The following is a 13,429-nucleotide window of genomic DNA, read 5'->3' as shown; positions in this document are numbered from 1 at the left end:
TTGCCATTACCCTTGTGCAGAGTGGTAAGATTTCTTCCTCTTTATTTCCTTTTCTTCTGCCTAGCTTGCCTTGGGTTCTGGTTGTTATTTTACCTTGTCAATGTTTTGTCTATATTTGCTTTGACCAGATGCCCCTCTTTGCACGTAGCCCTGGGACTTGTCCCCTCTCTCCTATCAACAATAATTAGCCTTGTAAGACTAATGGAAGAAATCGTGTCTAATTACCCTGTTGAAGGGCCCAATTATGCTATTAACATTCGTGGACTCTAGGCTAATGATGAGGAGAGCCTCTCATTTGCATAGCATTAAGTTAATTGAGCTGGAAGCTATGGGGCAGATAGGGGTGGTGATAGCAGGATCCTGTTACTGAATGGATAATAATGACCAGAGTAGGGCGATTCACCTGACAGCTTTATTAATTAACAGCTATCTGATTACCTCGCAGGAATGGCACATGGCATCAGTCGGAACGGCCTGGCTTCTTCTTCTTTTTTTTTTAAATGAGTGATATGAGAACAGTACTAATTTTCTTGATAATTTATGGCCATGTCTGAACTGAGGATCACCTTCAAGTGTCTTTCCTTCCTTTCAAATTTTCCTTGAAATTTTCCATACCTTAAACACACACACACACTCTCTCTCTCTCTCTCTCACTTTCTCTCTCTCTCTCTCTCTCTCTCTCTCTCTCTCTCTCTCTCTCTCTCTCTCTCTCTCTCTCTCTCTCTCTCTCTCTCTCTTTCTCTCTTTTAAAAAAAAACCAACTACCCATTGTGTCCAGATCAAGATGAAAGTATGCTGACTCAGCATTCTTTACACTTGAATTTTACAGCTGTTTGGAACCTTAGGATTCATCCATTTGATTCCCCTCCTGTAGAAAGCTGAAATTATTGGGTTGATGCACTGAGGTCGGGACTGCTGAGTGCTTAGGCTAATTACTGATTGGACAATACTCTCTGGGCATATGCTTGGAAAATAGTCCTATCCACTGTCCTGGCTCGATGATTGGTGTATGGAGGATTGTAGGAGGGACTAGGTGATGGAGTAAAGCTATCCAGGGGACACACTCTCTGAGATAGAAGAGGAGAAGGTGGTCGCTGGAGAATCTGCTTCCATCCTGTTTGATCCTGTGTCTGGGGACCAAGAATAACGATTGAAGACTTTTGCTTATCCTGATTCTGGGGTGTCCTGAGTGGTCATTATACCTTCCCCTATTACAGATGAGAAAACTGAGATCTAGAGAAGTTCAATGACTTACCTAAAGACATTCAACTAGCTTGTCACTGAGCTACAACAAGAACCTGGGTCTGCCCACTCCAAGTCCAAAACAGTTTCCAATGTGTCAGCCTTGTGCAAAAGGTATGCTCTGGCTTTATTTGATACCTTTCGAAAGCCAGGGCTTGTGTGGGTCGCAGGCCATTCCAGTTGTACCCAGTGCATCTAGCTTTGTTAGTGTTTCCCCCTCTAGTGATAACAGAGTATACCTGTCTTGTGACAAGGATTGAACCCTGCTGCCTTCCCTGCTTTCTCCTTGACAGAACTTGAGAGGAATTTTGAGAAGTGCTCCTGGTGTTCACTGTTTTTTTCCATCATCTTCCTCTGATACTGCAATGTCTGAGTATCTTTGATCCCACTTAGGACGTTGACTTCAGGGGAGAAATAAATAGGGAGAATTTTCTGTCTCTCTGTGACAGGGATCTGCTAGTATAATTTCTATCACTAGTAGTTGGAGGGGAAAGGGAGGAAGGAAGAGATATATACATGATCCACTTCTAAGTTTTTAACATCTTCTTGATCAGTTTCTTAAGTTTGGCCAATTAACAGAAGAGTATATCAAGCCCTGATTTGCATTTGCTGATTTCTGGAGATGTGAATGCTTATATGGAATTGGGGTTTTGGTATGCTTAGAGACTTGTCCCTTACTAGGGGGGAAAAAGAAATTCAACCAACATTTAGTAAGCACCCATCAAGTGTAGAGACCTTGTCGGACACTGAGGAAGAAACAAAGGTTAAAGACTATTCTTTCTGCCCACATGGAGCTAATAGATAAATGACAGAAATACACACAACTATTGAGAACATTATCCAATAAGTGCATTAAGAAGCTCAAAACTAAGGGTTCTGGGAGGGAGGAAAGCAGGGCAATTGGGCTTTAAAGACTAGATAAGAATTCTAGAAATGAAAGGAAAGAACACATTCCAGGCATGAAAGTTCAAAGGAGAAAAGGTTCAGAGGTGTGAGAATACAAGAGAATGTCAAAAATGGGGACAAGGGACCTGAAGAAGAATTAATTTTGACTAAAACATTGAGTATGTGGAGGGGAGTAATATGAAATCATCCTGGAAAGGATAGAGTGTCAGGTTCTTATTAAGGATATTGAGTATCAGGCAAAAGAAACTGAACATTACTTGAGAGGGAGCCATTAAAGATTTTTGAGCAGAGAAGTGATATGTAAGAAACATTATTTTGGCATTTGACCCATAGATGATGGAAAGTGGGGAGGGAATGAAGGCAGGAAGATTTGTTAATATGTAGGTTGTTGTTTTTATGATTTTTATCATTCCCAATTGGTTTATAAAGGCCCTGGACCTAGGATGGTAGCCCTGGGAGTGGGGAGGGAGGAGGATGACAGTGGTGGGAATGAATACAATAAATGTGGCAGAGAAAACCAATCTGTTGTTGTTCAGCCATTTTCCAAGCCATGTCCAACATTTCATGACCCCATTTGGAATTTTTTGGGCAAAGATACTAGACTGGTTTGTCATTTACCTCTCTAGTTCATTTTACAGACAAGGAAACTAAGGCAAATAGGGTTAAGTGACTTGTTCAGGGTCACACAGCTAGTAAGAAGCTGCTAGAATAATTGAGAATGACAGCTATGGAAGAGGAAAAGTAGTATCACAAACAGAAATAAGTGACTTCAACAAAATATTTGATAAGGAGGGTCTCAGCCCAGTCACAGTTCTACCACTGTCTGGATGAGCTTAAGCAATTGACATTGCCTATCTCACAGCTTCCTCATCTGTAACATTAGTGGGGGTTAGCCAGATAATCTCTGAGGTTCCTTTCATCTTTGCCTTTTTATCTTCATCTTTAAAATGAGCTTGTTCTTTGTTTGACATTTTGTTTAAAACTATACTTTTGATTTTACTGGTATGGGGAAGTCTCAGTGAGAAGATTGTTCTACCAAATACGCATGTAACAACTATTTTGCAACTTAGAGATTTGGAAAACTATATAGGTGCAATGAGAGGTTGTCAACTTGCTCGAAATTGGTCACACAGCCAATAGATGTCAAAGACCAGGATTTGAACCCAGATTTTTCTGACTGGATAGAGATAGACCACCATAATGTACCTCTTTTGATGTTAAACATTTGATACAATATAAGGACCCATAAATTAGATGCAAGTGCCTCTCATTTTATTTTCCTGAAATCCTAGCCAATTTTCTTCTTTCACTGACATTTATAACTCTCCCATTTTTCCTTCCCATTAGCTAGATGACTCTGGGAAAGTTCCTTTTCCTTTCTGGGCCTCAGTTTTCTATATATAAATTGAGAACATTTGACTAATTTCTTTTATAAATATTTTTGCTGTTATTTGTTGTGTTTTTTAAATTCCTGAATTTACAAAATTTCTCCTGGTCATCCATTTCTTTTTCCCCTTCAAGAGAGTCATCCCACATAAAAAATCCCACCTTTAAAAAAAAAGAGGGGGAAAAAGAGACAAAATGTTTTAAAACAAATCCATAAATTCACAAAAGTCCAAAAAATGTATGCAGTGTGTCATACCTGTAGACTTCTCACCTCTATAAAGAAGGCAGTGGGTGTTTTCTCATATCACTTCTTTGGGAACTAATTTATTTTTTCTTCTTTTAAATAGTATTTTATTTTTCCAAATACTTGTAAAGATGGGTTTTGACATTCACTTTTGTAAGACTTTACATGCTAAATTTTTCTCCCCTTCTCCTTATCTCCCTCCACTCTCCAAGAGAGCAGGCAATCTGAAATAGGTCAAATATGTGCAATTGTTTTAAATATATTTCCATATTTGTCATATTATGCAAGAATAATCAGACCAAAGGGGGGAGGCACCAGGAAAAAAATATAAAAAAATATGAAAATACTAGATTTTGATCCACATTCAGATACAAACCTCTCTCTCTGGATGTGATTGGCGTTTTCCATCCTAAGTCATTGGAATTGCCTTGAATTACTGAATTGTCAAAAAGAGTCAAGTTGAGATCACAGATAGATGATCATCATATAATCTTGTTGTTACTGTGTACAGTGATCTCCTTGTTCTATTCTCTTCACTCAGCATTAGTTCATGTAGATCTTTCTAGGCTTTTCTGAAATTATGGGCACTAATATTTTAGGTACATTCTTAGTCTTACCAGTCTATGATTCCATTAAGAGCTAGTAATGTATAGAAATGGGTAGAAATGTGTCCTTTATCATATTGTTTCTTCCCATGCCATTTTTCTCACTTTGACCCTTTCTGAGATGCTGAAATACAAATTTCCTTTAAGTGCATTAGTATTGGTCATTTTTCTTCAAGATGTTTTAAAATGTCTCTTAGAATTCTGGGTTCTATGATGGGCCCAGTGAATTGTGCTAAAGGATGATAGATCATATATGGTTTCGAAATGATTACGTTTCATCAATGGCAGGATTTGAGCACTGAGAAATATAGGGCTATCCAGAACTTAACACATTCTGTAGAAGGAATGAGAATTCCTTTTAAATATATCTTTACTGAAAAATAAAGTTTTAATAGAGAAAAAAGGGAAAAAAGAATGGACAATAAAGAAGGAATAAAATACCATATTCTTCCCACTTAAAAATATATATCTTTATATATATTAGGGTGATGTAATGACTCTCAGTTAACTTGTAGTTGGAATTCATCTTGAGAATATTATACTTTTTTTTAGCATTCTGAGTAGCTGGGTAAAATTGGAAAATAACAATGCTCACTGGTAAGGAAGCAAGTTGTACTTATATCAACCATCTTCTTCAGGAAATGTAAAAGAAAAAAGCTGAAAGTCACTTAGTTTTCCTATTATTACAGTACTTCTGTTAGGTGGAAATTTGGGATTAATCTGCTACGGGTATAGCATTTAGATCAATAGGAAAGGAAATCACTTGCTTTAACTCTTAAAAGAAAACATACTTTATAAAATATTATTTATCTCATTTGATCATTACTACTCTCCAATTGACCACATTATTTTGTGTAGGAACTGATCTCAAACTCAAACAGAAATAGGGTTACTGAGCCACATAATGACTTTGTTTTATCTATATCTTAAAAGGATTTTTTATTTATTTTATTAAATATTTCTCAATTGTATTTTAATCTGGAGGGTGGACTTCTAGGTCCACTCTAGGGCAATGGAGTTTGGTTTGGGGAAATTGTTCTCATGTCTGACAACATGTAGAAAACCATGGAAATTGTATTTTTGAAAAACAAACAAATAAAAAAAACCCCAACAGGTGAGGTGCACCACTAAAGATGGTTTGGGGAACCCAGGAGAAGCAAAGACATCTTCAGAGTGAAACCATAATTCTAAATCAGGCTGGCTCATTCCCATAGTGCCAGGTCACCATGGAAATTCCCTGGGCCAGGGACCATTGCTATTGTCATGAGTAAGTCCCTTAATCTCTCTAGGTCAATGAAATAGATGATTTTTAAGACCTCTTCCAGCTCTAATATTCTAGATTTTGTCACATTATACTTCAGTTTTCTCAGGTTCTTACTAGCTCTACTGTCCCTTCCAGTTCTAATGTTACGTGTTCAAATTCTTCACTCTTGGCTCTAATGTTCTATGAATCTCATCTCCACAGTCATCAAGCAAAGAGATCTGGTGGCTCTCTGAACATCAGATAGGAAAAAATCTTAGTTATTATCATAGATTCTCTTGTACATTTAAAAGTTATGATTTATTCTGATTCCTATAGTTAGGCAGATTCTCTCTTTCCTTTGTAAAAGATTGGGAATTGATGTTAATGTTCTGGTCCCTCTCTTCTTTTGCTATTAAGAAACCTTTCTTAGATCTTTAGCTATAGATTCCATCGAAAAGTTTCTTTATATCACATCATCCCTCTGATAACTCGGTGGGATCCATGAATTTCCTCCTCATTACCAATGAACAGTGATGACCAATAAGCCCCTTGGCCAGAAATATCAGTTGCTTTGGATATCCAAAATGGTTCTCTTATAATCTGTCTGAAGCCCATTGTAGCTGCTATATAATACAGGCAAACAGAGTGCCAAACTGGATTTTGATGGATCAGAAATTATGCATTTAATTCACAGTTGGTATAGAGTGCTCATAAAATCTTGATCATGATAGAGAGGATAATAAACATTTGAGAACATAAATATTTCGGTAGGAAATGACTTTGTGAAACATTTAGTTGTTGAGTAATAAGAAGAACAGAGAAAATCAGATGAGCAGAAATCTCTAGGTGCTAATCTGATGAGTTATATATGTTGTGATGATAATGATATTGAGAGAGCCATTTTATGAGCATACTGACTTTAATTTGCCTTACACAGACTTTTGCTTGTGACATTAATAACTTCATTGCCTAAAGCCAAATGCTCATTACTTTCCAAAGACCCAACCATCTGACCTTCAGAGTTCTTTTCAAAACCAAAATATGATTGCACAGCATGGTTCTAAATAAGGACTGGACAGTTTGGAATAAGGTGTTAGAGTCAGTTGATAGTATTTATCAGACACCTAATTGGGCATTGATCTCAAATCATCACACTCTTTTTGGACCAGTTTCATGGGCACATTAAGTGGGAATTCATTTTTCAGAGAAGCTGTCCAGCAGTTAGGAAATGTAGAGTTAGAAATTGGAAATCAAGAGAGAACCTACTTTTGGATCTTTGATTCTCCCAGAAATAGCCAAAGACAAGTATGGGATTATTTTTGGAAAGTAGTATTCTTTTTATCACCTATTTATTTCTCTTGTTTGAACCCACAAAGATAGATTGAGTCAGACTCAGCACAGTAAAAGATCATTTCACTCGAGTAAGAAAATGTACTATAATATCCCTGTCTCATGAACAATGACCTTTTCTGTGGTCTAATAGCCTTTTGTAGAGAGTATGGGAAAATTCCTCTGTCTGTGCCTTAGCAGGTGAATGTATGTGTATGCCCATATACACATGCACATATATATACATATGCATATATAATATATAATGTGTACACAGATTCAATATTTTATTAACATGTATTTTATAAAACATTATATATAAGATATATTTTCTGTAGAATACAAGGAAACTGATGTTTTTCTCTTTCCAATGAGAACAGAACAATGCGAAAGAAGCATAAAATGACCCAAAAGAGATTCAGATTAGACATAAAGAAAAAGTTAGTGTCTAAAAAGATTGGGAAACACTGGAGATAACTACCATGGGAACTGGTGGAATGAATTTTCTTTCTTGGAAATCTTTAAGAATAAAAGACAGCTTTCCCTGTGGGATGAATAGAATGCAGTTTGGTCTAAAATTTTAGGTGATTTCTTGGGGACCTTTTTGACTCCCTGAATCCTATTCTCTTGCTGGTCTAGCAAATGATTTGTAGTTCTCAATATTCCAGCTGAATACATTTCTTCAAAACCTATGTCATATAGTGGGAAAGGGATTAGGAATTGTTTGGTTATCAAACTACCAGGTAAATGTGCAAGCCTGTGCCAAAGGCAAACCTGCAGCAGTCTCTCCTGGGGTGATGCCGACTGTTTCTAGTAGAGCGTTGCCCAAGACCTCAGACTGGCTCCTGGAAGGAACTGTAGGCCAAGGGAACAATTCATGAGATGCCAAAGACATGATGCTGCTCTAGGTCCTTAACATATGGAAAATATGAAAAACCTTTTAAATATTTTAGATGACCAAGTTGTAAAATCCAGATATTCTGGCGCTACAGTGAATGCTCCTGTCAGCTGAAAAAGGAAAAGAGATGATAAAAATATCAGCTGGGAATAGCTAATCAGGTTAGAGGTGATGTTTTGGCTGTTAGGCCTTTTTTTATGGGTTGGAGAAAAATAGAATCAGATTGGAAAATGTCGGTCCATTGCATTTGACAGATACAATGGTGGTGGTGGTGGTGGGGTGTGTGTGTGTGTGTGTGTGTGTGTGTGTGTGTGTGTGTGTGTGTTTGTCTGCATTTTGTTAAATTTTGCCTTTGTGCAACAGCATCAGGAATAAACCAGCAGTCACAAGAAATGCAGTTAGCAAGAGTAATGGGAGTTGAAAGTTTGACCTTTTGTGATGGAAATTTGATACAAAAAAAGACTCTTTTGATACACTCTACATCCAATCAGATAGAGAGGATGTCTTGATCCTGTTTCCTCATTTGCATGCTGACTGATCTCATTTGAAAACCCAATCATTCAGAAATATTGGTAAGTCAACAAAAAATGTTACAAGCTGGGTTCCGTTTCATCTTAAAGGTCTCCTAGATGTCACCTTGTGGTTTTCACTCCAGTAAGCTGATCTCTTCTTCATGGGTCCCTGTTTGTATTGGCAGTCCTGCTCCAACATATTGAAATGCAAATAGCCATTTCCATACCGAACCGAAATACATCTTTGTGATTGAATATATCCAAGGTGCTTCAAAAGCATCAAAGAACGTAATTCGTGCTGTGCTTCTGATTCTCTGACATTGCCATATTCTGATGTCTCTTGTCAGCTGTTGCCAACAGAGATTTCAATGTGAATTTACCCATCTTCTCTTTTCTTTATTCTACGCAGTTTTCACTGTGCTGAATGGATTCTTCAGGGCCATGAACTAACCTCTCCTGCGGTTTATTTAGCTCTTCTGCTGAGATCTAGGAGTTCTTCTCTTAAGGTACAAGGCTGGCCTGAAGGAAGGAAAAAGTGGGGACACTTCTCTAGGCCTTCCAAAATCCCCGTTCCTCAGGGGAATCTGGACTTGTTGAAGGTCTTCCCTAGTGTTTCTACCACTGTCATGTCTTGAAATCCTATGTGGTACACATATGTGATTGAGAAAGCAGACCAATCTGCTTTGCCAGCTCCAATAGGTACTTTTTTAAAGTGCTCACGGGATAACCTGAAACAAACATCATTTGGTCTTTGAATAGGTTCCAGTGTATCTAGGGCTGCCTTATAGAAATGAAAGTATGAATTTGTGGACTTGCTGGCACATACCAATGCTAACCGTTGTGAACCTGACATACAAATAGACCCATCTATTCAAAGTATTATATAGTGAAAGTGCTGTGAGAAGATCTAGTCAAAACATCCTCTAGCTTTGATAGCATTGCAAGACAAGTCACAGTTTGATTTCAATTAACAGTTCTTGGAGACTCTTGTCAGCTTCAGAGCCTGGGTTTTAAATTGCAAGCCTGACTGTCCAGTTGAAAGTTTAGAAAAGCCTTATCTACCAATTCAGGGTTCCGATCCTAAGCAGTGTCTGTTTTAGAAATTTAACCTAAGTAAAGCCTTGATAAACAGTTTAACCTCAAGTGTTTTTCCCCCAGTCCATTAGATGAGTTCACATTCAGTACGTTGAATTAGTCTCAGGTTTAGTATCCAAAAAGTTAGTGTTATTTATCCTTATAATGGGTTTGTTTTGAAGAGCAAGAGTGTAGTCCAAATTTCAATTTGTATTCCTTTCCATTTGTAATTCAGCACTGACACTAAAATTTTAGGCATGCTAAATCTCAGAAAAGAAAAGACTGCATAGTAGAACTCAGAAGAAGCTAGTATGTGGCCAAGGCTAACAAACTGCCTTGTAGGCTGGCTACATTATAACAGACCTTTGCTTTATGTAGTTGTGTTTTGGGGAGGTGCAATTTGATATCTAACCTTTCTGTATCTGTTAAAGTAAACTTTATAATAAAAGAGATGTGTTGTATTTAGAAAGTTGGGAACAGAGATGATTTCACTTGTGAAATGAAAATTTGGTAATGATTTTTGATATTTTATTAATACATTTTGCTTTTTATACCACTATCACTTCCCAGTAATCTCCTTAGCATCTGCCTTCATAACAACAACAAATCCAGTTAAGCAAATTGTTAGTAATTTTTCAAAATGCATGAGACAAGGGAGGTATAGCTTTGACTGATGGTGCTGCTCATTAGCATCTGAGAAAGATGGAAGTTGAGAGGATGAAAGGGGTGGGCAGATGATTGGACTGATGAGAAGATGAACTGGAACAGGAGATAGATTGAGAACAGAAGGTAGACTGGGGAAAGAGAAGTTAGAGGGGAAGAAGGAGAGATTAAGGAGATAAAGGAAGGAGAGAAGTGCTAAATAGCACATAAATATTGTTGACAGCCCTACCCTTTGGAAAATCTGCATCAGATATAATTATGATTTTTTTTTCTGTATATTACACACTTAAATAAAATCCCAGGTAAATTAGAAAATTGGTTTTATGTCCTTAGCATCATCCCATTTTTAAAAAAAAGCATCTCTTAAAAAGTCACAACTCATCATTAAAAGGACTGTCCTTAAAATTTTGTCTTAAAAGTCACCTTGAGCAAAAGAATTGATCTGTAGAGTGTACCCCAAAGGGAAATTCTGCTGGAGCTGTCGGAGTGACTTAAAAATAGGATTTTTCCAACTTCCCTATTACATAAAAAAATCAAATATCAAATTATTAATACTAGTTAATAAATATGTATCTATGTCTTCTCTCTCTCTCTCTCTCACACACACACACACACACACACACACACACACACACACACACACACACACCTGCCTAGTAGCTGCAGCTATAGTAGCAGCCTCAATATCTGCACCTTGACTATTTGGGAATGCTCTATTCATCCTCAATTGAGGGAGGGGAGCTGGGAAAAAAGGGAGGGAAAAAAAACTCTCTTTCTTCCTTACCCCAAACTAGAAAGATTATAACATTTCTTTTATGGTGCTTACTTATGTAGTTAATCATAAATTGGTCTTTTTAGACATACTTGAGCACATACTGAAATTTCTACCAGGGGTGACAACTTTGAATAAATGACTTTAAGCACAAAGGGCAGTTATTTTCATCTATCTGATGCTTTTATCTCTATCTCTGTTTCTCTATCTATCTATCTATCACATGCAAAATTACATATAGAGTATAATGAAGGACTAATGAGGGAGGGTTAATATCTGAAATGAAAAAAGAATAATTACCCAATTCATGGATCAAGGTTTTGTTCACAAGTTGTTTTTTCTTTTATTTTTTTTTAAAAAGCTAATCACTCTTCAAATCTTTTCAAATTACAACATGATATGAAAATGTTGGTTGAATTAGGATGTCTTTTGTGAATTACAAGTTGAAAAATCAGACATTTGCAGAAATTTCAATACATCATTGCACTTCCTTACCCCAAACTCACCTTTCTCTAGGATACTAATTAGTATAACAAAGACAAAGTATATGAACATGGATTTAGAGTTGACAATAAAAGCATAAAGAGATTTTTTTTGGTAGTTTGGGTTTCACATCAAGTTTAGAACTCACCCATGAAGCTCACACAAAGGGTTAACAACACATTTCATGGGTTTTTAACTTTCATTGGCTTTTAGTTTCATTTTCAGTTTATTTGGTTGCATTGTTTCGTTAGTTGAAGTGTTGAATTGCTTGGAGTCATCCTTCCTCATTCATACTACCCTTGGTGACAATGCATGTTACTAAACTGCTAGTTAGGAATTAGTGTTAGGAATGCTTTTCTTCAGACAGTTTCTCTGAGGGAAGTAAGACATGTGTTGTGCCCTTGTATACTTTGTACACCATAGTAGGATGAAGTGTCTATTTTAACATAATACATTTTTCAGGGAACCTTTGACATTAGGCCAGTAATTGGGGATGATATGAATTTAACTATAATCCCATGCTTAATACAAATGGCCTGATTCATTGGCCATAACCTTTTCTCATCTAGATAAGAAAAATTAGAAGGGAGGAATTGGGGTGTGAAGGAAAGGTATAGGGAGGAGAGTACAAGTAATATAGAGGGCATGGGAAAAAAGAAATGTTCCTACTATCCCATACATGCATATTATCCCAAAATATCACCAAAAAATACAGTGCTTGGCATAGATGCTAATTCACACAAACTTACACTACACAATATATTCTTATATCATTAGACCAACAAAAGTATTTTAAAAATCTATTTATTCAATCTATTTGTTACATTTATCGTATAGGTCTGGATTCAGTTATCCCCAAACCAAAGATATAGTATGAGACTACTCAACTTTTGCTCACTGTCAATAAAATTTCCTTTCATGGGCTCTCTGTCCTTCCCTCTCTCCTCCCATTCATGGACTGGTTGGTTAATACTCAAATCTGTGGTAAGACTATGATATAAGTATTATTTCCATATTGTTCTATTCAAGAGGATGATCAACTAAGTGGTTGTCTAACTAACTACATATATTTCTTTCCATGTAGGAGGAAATCCTTCCAAACTTGATCAATTTCTAATTTGGCAATATTAAAAAAAAAGAATAAGAAAAAAGTTTTAGGCCTTACTACTGTTACACAGCATTCATACATCATTTGAACCATAGATTTAAATACAGGAGGGATCTTTGAGGTTATCTATCTAGCCCCTTTATTTTAATGAAGGAAATCAATGAAGTTTCAAGAGAAGCAGTTCAATCTCTCTTCAAATTAAATGGGATCTGGAGCATGTTTTAGTCTAATGTGTGTATGAGAAAGGAGAAAAACAGATCCCACCTGCACCCAAGGAATCCATGATGGTGACCACACTTATTTTCTCAGCTGTAACTCCTTCTTGATCTTTTCATACAGAAGAGTATAACCACTTGAAAGGAAGATGCCAGTAAACCAGATGATCAGAGTTAACTGTGTTATTGAAATTAATAGTTTATCGATGCTGGGGTCTGTCAATCTAGGATGAGCTCGGAAAAAAAAAATCCCCCAGCCACCCTGCTGTCGAGTTCCCTGTTCCTTGCAGAATAAACTGAAATTGTTGGTATAAAGAGCGAACATAATGTGGCAGCTCTCTAAATTAGACATCCCACGTTCTCCCAGCTGGGAAATCAGCTGCCTTCATCTCTTATGTACTTCAGCATATGGAGTCATGTAAGTAAAAGCATTATATATTTTCCCTGAGAACCAGGATAATTCAGCTCTCTCTCAGGGCAACTCTTTGTCCTCTCCGATTTTTCCTTCCCTGTCGCAAACCAAGGGAACTGATGATAATAGCACATGTGCTTGTCATATATATGTCTTTAATAGTTGTGATTCCTGAAGCACCAGATGACCCTCCTTAACAGGTGGGCAAATCGAGGCAAGCAAGAGAGGAAAAGGACATTTTCTTGGTTGGAAGAAAAGACGTCTCGCATTAGTTGTCTGGGGTTGCTGGAAACTGAGCCTAGCGGCCTAAGAAAGTCATGGGCTGGGGTCACTTAAG

At 37.1% G+C, this 13,429-nt stretch overlaps 1 protein-coding gene across 4 annotated transcripts in view; it reads left to right on the top strand.

Annotated features, from left to right (window-relative positions):
- AK8 (adenylate kinase 8) overlaps positions 1 to 13,429 on the top strand; it is a 158,910-nt gene that overhangs the window by 127,027 nt on the left and 18,454 nt on the right. The window contains exon 12 of one of the 4 annotated variants that reach the window (XR_007950969.1): positions 8,775 to 8,871. The exons of the other annotated variants lie outside the window; for them this stretch is intronic. The gene's annotated coding sequence lies outside the window, so the exon portion shown is untranslated. The remainder of the gene's footprint in view (positions 1 to 8,774; positions 8,872 to 13,429) is intronic. 4 annotated transcript variants of the gene reach the window in all.

The sequence above is a fragment of the Antechinus flavipes genome, chromosome 2 (assembly GCF_016432865.1).
Source record: "Antechinus flavipes isolate AdamAnt ecotype Samford, QLD, Australia chromosome 2, AdamAnt_v2, whole genome shotgun sequence".
Classification (NCBI taxonomy): Eukaryota; Metazoa; Chordata; class Mammalia; order Dasyuromorphia; family Dasyuridae; genus Antechinus; species Antechinus flavipes.
This window is presented reverse-complemented; position numbering and strand designations above follow the sequence as displayed.